Raw genomic sequence first — 6,624 nt, forward strand, 5'->3', positions numbered from 1 at the left:
TAAAACCGCACGTTGGAATTACATTTGAAAATGTCAGCTAGTGTTAAACTACTGCGTTTTGCAGAAACGAAGTCCGCCGCCCACAGCCGGCAGCTCTAAGATGCAGCGATGAGGACATGGCATGTTGTTGCCGACACAATGTATCAAAAGCTGGCTTTACAATCTTGTTCTGATTGGCCCCTCTTGTATAAATATTAACGTTATCCCATGAAGATGCTACTCATACAAATATGTATTAACGTCCATCCCTGAAAATGTATCTTGCCAATACGGGCATATCAATCGATGGAATGGTTGTTATTCCATGCTGCTGTCATGTGCAGAACCTGGATGCCAGCGGGCAACCCTGATAGCTACCTAATCAAATAAGTCAAACACCAGCTGAATGTCAATCGAAACCTTTCCGTCTATAGAACACCTACACTCACAAAATATCCGCAGATGACATACTATTAAGTAATGTCTGTGTCAACATTCAAAACTATTGGCTGGGATACTTTGGTGCATGTCAGCATCATTGAGCGGTGCTTGTTTGTCAAAGAAAAATGCAGCCAAACACATTTTCTGAATATTCAAATATCGCCCTTTTGAAAATTGACCAGTCGGGTTCGTGTTTTTACCGTCTTTTGATAATAAAAAACGAAAATGTATCATGTTTTTCAGAAGAAAGCTCATTTTAGCCAAAAAGAGTCCCACTTCACGTCCATACATCCTCAGTACTTTCACATTGACTGCAAGAGCCGAATACTTCTTCAAGCTTAAATTATTTTGTTTTGCTAGTGTTGATAAATGTTGGCACAAGTGTGAACTTCAGCCCATACACTTGTTTAACTAGTGGTACTCATTCCAGTAAAGCTATTATTTTGAGCTCAGATTATCTGGGTATAGTGATCTGATATTGAAATGAAGCGACAGGAACGTGACGATTGCCACCCAAAAGCCTCGTTGGCGACCTTCCAATACAGTTAGGAATTACTGATCGCTAACATTTTAAAGAGTAAAGCATGAACACGAAAATAATAAGTGACTTCAAGATGTAGTGGATGTCAACTTGTGTCTGTTGTATTATTAAATGAGATCGTTGGGCATTATTGTTCACGGATGTATGTAACCACTTTCCATAATGTAATAGATATTGTTGCTAGGAATCCATTTTTTGAAAGCCTCGACTAGAGAAAAAAGGTGAAAAGGTAGGAACAGAAGTAATGTCAAAATATCATGTTAAAGAGATTGATGAAGCAAAATAACAAGCACTTTTCAGTGAATGTTGTACTAGGTAAAAGGCCTATTCATGTTTACTGTATTGGAGTATCCTGGTATCCATAACCAAATATAAGGTTCCTATGCCCATCAGTTATTGACCTAAATCTTTGATCCACTGACTGTCGCGTAATGCCACCGTTCACTTAACTTTCGTGATAGTTCATTAAGTTCACAACCAACAACAGTTCCCGTGTTTAAAGTCTGTATTCATATTATGTTCTTTCTTAAATATCATATAGTCTATAAGTCTATTCCATGCCCAAAACCTACTCTAACTAACCTTACAACATGCGTTCATATATACTACTGGTTTCGTCTAGCTCGTGACAGGTGTGCATATTTAATTTCTTGTTATATACCAAAAGAACGTATTCTACAGTCATGAACTGTCAAGCTAATTGGACTAATAGCCAGCGGCTATCACGACCTGTCACCAGCTAAGTAAATCTACGTTTGATAATGAAGATAAAATATTTGCTTTTTGTTACAAATAAACTTTGAAATCTACTATTGATTTTTGTTATTACTTTTAAATGTTTCATACGTAACTTTTATGTTACATGACACTTTAAAGTGTTTATACGTAACTACGTTACGTGACATTCGTCCGATTTTTCTTAAAAGAAATAGTTCATCATGGAAATTATTTCATCGTACTTAATATACTTTAATTCAATTTCACTTCGAGATCTGAAACTAGAGGAAAATTTAAAAAAAATTGTTTTGTTTTGCCACCAATAACCCTTGCGTTATACTTTTTATCACAATTTAATTTTTAATCACCATCTAATTTAACAAGCGCCAATTTAAATCTAACAAGCGTTGAAGTTCAATGCGTTCGTTTCCACCCTTATCTTATTTTTAGGAAGTGCCATAAATAGGTGAGAAATACTTCGGTAAAGCTCGGAGAAACTATCATTACTTAAACCCGCAGGGTTAATTGGTGTCAAAGTTAATTGCTCGTGAGGATGATGACACTTGCTAATGATTAGGTGTCAACAGGAATGTTGTTAATGGAGACTTTTGATCAGAGAGAAATACTCTTCGGTATTTTTACTTGCCATAAAAACCCGTCAACTATAATTGATAAATGATAAAGTAGATGATCGGAAACAAGATTTATTTATTTTTTGAATATGAAGATACGGTTTTGTTTTGTTTTTTATATGAACAATGAAGAAAATAATAATACATGCAAATAAGTTATACCCGAAACCAAATATGAAAAATAATCAATAGAAACAAACACAATACACTAAAACAAAAACAATAATCATAAATGAAGTCAACACTTTGTAAAAGGTCACTGAATTAGTCCCTAGTCGACACTGTTGACGTCTATGGTACTGTTCGTGGATGGTGACCGGGGGCGGTCACTTGAGCATCCGGTGCACGTCCATGTGAGCGGCAAGACCGGAAGGACGGGCGAAGCTGCTGGTCCTTGGGGCGGCAGTTCGAGATTCGCTGTGGCCCGTGTCCAAACGCTTTGGAACACGGCCGTTTTCCTGGTGAGGGATCTCACCGACCTGCGAGAAACTGTGGCCTCGCAGCAGCAGACGCAGACATGAACCTGGTGTTGGGCCGCTACCCGGTGAATTTCCGCATGTACTTCAGTGAAGAAGTCCATAAATAGATAAACAATTCCTATGTTCATTAATGATGTCCATCACTATTGCGGTATCGTCGGCCGACGATCTTTTTAGTGACATTTCAAAAAGTCCCGGTGGCTGTCAACAATTTTAATTGTGGCCCTCAGGGCTTAAATCTATCCGATCCAAGCAGGGATAAAGTCTTGTGATGGCTGCGGACAGCTGGTGTGAGGCCGACGTTGATTGGTTGCAGATACCCGGTTTTTCAGGCCTCGCCTCTGATTGGGCGAGAGTAGATTCCTCAATGGCCTTGTAGACCACCTGACTGTATTGTGGGTGGGGTTTGGGACGCGATCGGTCGGTCAGGAAGACATTGGAGAAAGGCAGAATGATCTTTACAAAGAATGAGAACGGTCTCACTGACAAGCAGTACACCAGCTGCTATGATTGTAATTAATTTCCATAGTGGCCACCCAGAGGATACGTCAAGGACAGGATTTGGTAAGTAAATTAATTTATTCATTAAAGGTCTTAAGAGAAGTTCGTGTATCTGTTTCAATTCATCAGTCATTTCAATTTTGGAGACGTAAGTAAGAATCTTATGGAGAGTATCCCAGATTTGAAGTGATGTGAAATTGGGAAGTACTTGATAATGTTCATAATTATTTAATAGCAGTCTTGAACTATTTGTAAACCATGACCCCAGTGTAAAATGTTCATTGTACGCTTTGCAGTTCATTTGCAACGATAGCAAACTTAAAGGAGCTTCTACTGTCCTTTTGCTATGGGTTTGGATGGAGTTTTGGCATATGATTACAAATGTTAAGTCAGTTTTGGAAGCGATCATCCAAATACCATCATAATTGTGACGACGCCTGTAGAAAGGGGTACAAAGTCGGCAATTTCAATATCGAGAAAAACGTGTTTAATGTTTTGTTAATTTATTTCACTGACTTAAATTGTTATTAGTCACCATTTCTTTGTTAGATTTATTAAATTTAACGCAATACAAATGTTTGAATCGCATCCGTAAAATATACATATACTACTCTCCGACAACGATGTTACCGATAGCGACGAGATATAATAACAACCTAGTTCCCTTCTATATATACGTAATTTCCGGTTAGTAATTGACACACGAGATATTTTGAAACAATTACGTTTTTGACTGCAATTACTGCTTTTCGAGGATGCTTCTGTCGAGTTTTGACAGGTAAATATCATTTGCAGTTGTATAAATTTAATATTAAGCTTTTAAGGTTTAAATGATGTAGAAAGAGACTGAAATATTCCATAATATTGTCATAAACCCGGAAGTAAACAAAGGACTTGAACTGGCGCTTTTATTTAATTTCCATACCACATTGTACATAATAATGAATGCATTTGTATAATTATATAACTTTCTCAACATATCGAGTCATTTGTTTTTTGTAGTCAGGTGAGTACAGAGTTCCCGATTGCCTTGTCAACGACACTGATGACATTTTTATCAGGATTTGGGAACTTATGAATGACCTTCATTTACTAGAAACACTCATCATGTTCATGACAACACTGACGATAATTGTGATATGTTCATGTGTTTTGATAACAACAATGATGAATTGACAACATATCACAGTGCACTACATAACTAAACTTTATTTATATGCATCATATTGCTATCTTATTTCAGGACAGTATCCATGTTCCCTGCACGACGCCCTCCATTACAGTTGGGACATTTCCCTGCCAGTTTTCTTCCTCCACCATGCCCAAGAGACTGGTCCAATATTGTTCAAAACTTGATGGAAATGCAGTGTCATCGTACTTTGGAGTATGTGCAGAACACTTGGATACATTTTAGTTATTTATAACTTAAGTTCACAAATTAATAAACAGTTGTTAATGACAGTTTTTTCAAAGCAAGGAAAAGATTTGTGAGTGCAGATATGACAACCTTGTGAAACGTAATCAGAAGACATATTGTGTAATACCGAAATATTAACTGGTTTCAATATTTTATTTTGAAATCATACAATATTTTAGATTAACAAAAAAAAATGTATAAAATAAAGATGTGTTTCAAATGTTGCAGGACAACAAGCAGTTTATTCGTTTGATGAGACTGAAATCCCGTTGAAGGGAGCAGACACTGTTGTGAGCATAATGATCACTACTTTAAGTACCATGGTTTGGAGAAGAAACACCGAAATTGGGACTTTGGTCTTTTGAAAAGCAGGTAGATAATAAATTGTTCACATTAATCCCTATAATAGAGTACTTTAATTTAAAAAAAAAAACTTACCTGACATAATTGAGCCCTAGATTTTCAAGAGTATTCACTTTGAATTGTTTTTAGTTACATGTAAAAAAATCAGCTTGACCATAACTCAATAACTGTTGAAATTGATAAAATACAACTTTGCATACCTATTGCCAGAGGAAGAATGTATGTGTGAATTTTCATAAGTATGTTATTTCTATATTACATTTCAAATTTTGAATAATATTAAACAAAAATAAATGCTGTTTTAACTAGTCAGGTAACTCCTGACATTTTAAAAACTCTAGCATGATATTTTTATCTTTATATCAGCTTGTTTTTTGTGTGTGTGTGTGTGTGTTTTTGTGATGTCAAAATATGACTAAACTAGACATAATTTCTATTAATCCATACTTTCAGCAAACAGGCCTGTGTTCGTGCTCTGCAGGTTTGGTGCATCGGATATGGTGTAGTTTACCTTGATGAAAACAAGAGCATTTGTGTGACCTGAACTCCTTTCCAAAATCTGCATGAAGGGGATGGATGTTGAATGGCAGTGGTATTAACATGACAAGATCAGAGAATACAGCGGATTTGACATTTAAAAAGACAGTGTGCCCAAGACAGTCTCAACCAAAGCATTGAACAAACTGTACAACATGTTAATTAACTTTTTAGAGCTATTTGTTTGGACTAATGTTTGTCATTCAGAAATAAGTAATAACATTATTTCTCAGTATAAAAAAACTGTAGGAATTAGAAAATGATATTTATTGTAACTATGTAAACAAACCTCTTAGGGGTTTAGCCAGGTTAAAGAATGACAGGCAGCCACAGAAAAGAGACAGGTTTCCATGTGTCAACAGGACACCCTTCATTTAGCTGTGAAATTTTTTAACATTTTGAATGTTACAGAAAATGTTTGGAACATTGTATAATGTTTAATTGAAGTACTATTAGGTTTCAAGTGCCAAATATGTAAAGCCAGTGTGTATCTATAGTCATGTTATTATAAATTTGTTATCAAAACAAAATCAATATTTGACTGTCTTAAGCTTTTAATGCTATGAAGGCAGGAGGTTGCCAATCTTGCTCTTCATGGCGGGTGCTTCCAAAAAAGAACAGGGTGCAGCAACCTTCCATAGCTCTTTAGCTAGAACCCTTATATCCCTTTTTCATCAAATAACAGTAACATTGACAATTAACAAATGATGCAGTGATTTTCTTATGCTAATATCATCAATTTTTATTGTCATAAAGTTTTCTTCTAGAAGTGATTTGTACATGTAATGTATTGGAAATTGATACTTGTGGTTGCCATGGTTACAACTTGTTTCTTAGTATAGTAATATTATATATATATATATATATATATATATATATATATATATATATATATATATATATTAATACAATGTTGCATTATGTAAACTTGTAATATTTTAAGAAATAATGATCCAAACACATGTACAATAAATACACTAGTTTGTATTTTTGTTGCCATGGCAACGTTTCTGTGTA

The 6,624-nt window shown here is 35.4% G+C and overlaps 1 long non-coding RNA gene across 1 annotated transcript; it reads left to right on the top strand.

The window, feature by feature from the left end:
• The first annotated feature begins 3,973 nt into the window (after window positions 1-3,973).
• On the top strand, window positions 3,974-6,418 carry LOC128235130 (uncharacterized). The gene is made up of 4 exons (XR_008261136.1): window positions 3,974-4,068; window positions 4,534-4,674; window positions 4,936-5,079; window positions 5,524-6,418. It is a non-coding gene; the product is annotated as an uncharacterized LOC128235130 (long non-coding RNA).
• Window positions 6,419-6,624: the final 206 nt, after the last annotated feature.

This window comes from Mya arenaria, chromosome 5 (assembly GCF_026914265.1).
Source record: "Mya arenaria isolate MELC-2E11 chromosome 5, ASM2691426v1".
Classification (NCBI taxonomy): Eukaryota; Metazoa; Mollusca; class Bivalvia; order Myida; family Myidae; genus Mya; species Mya arenaria.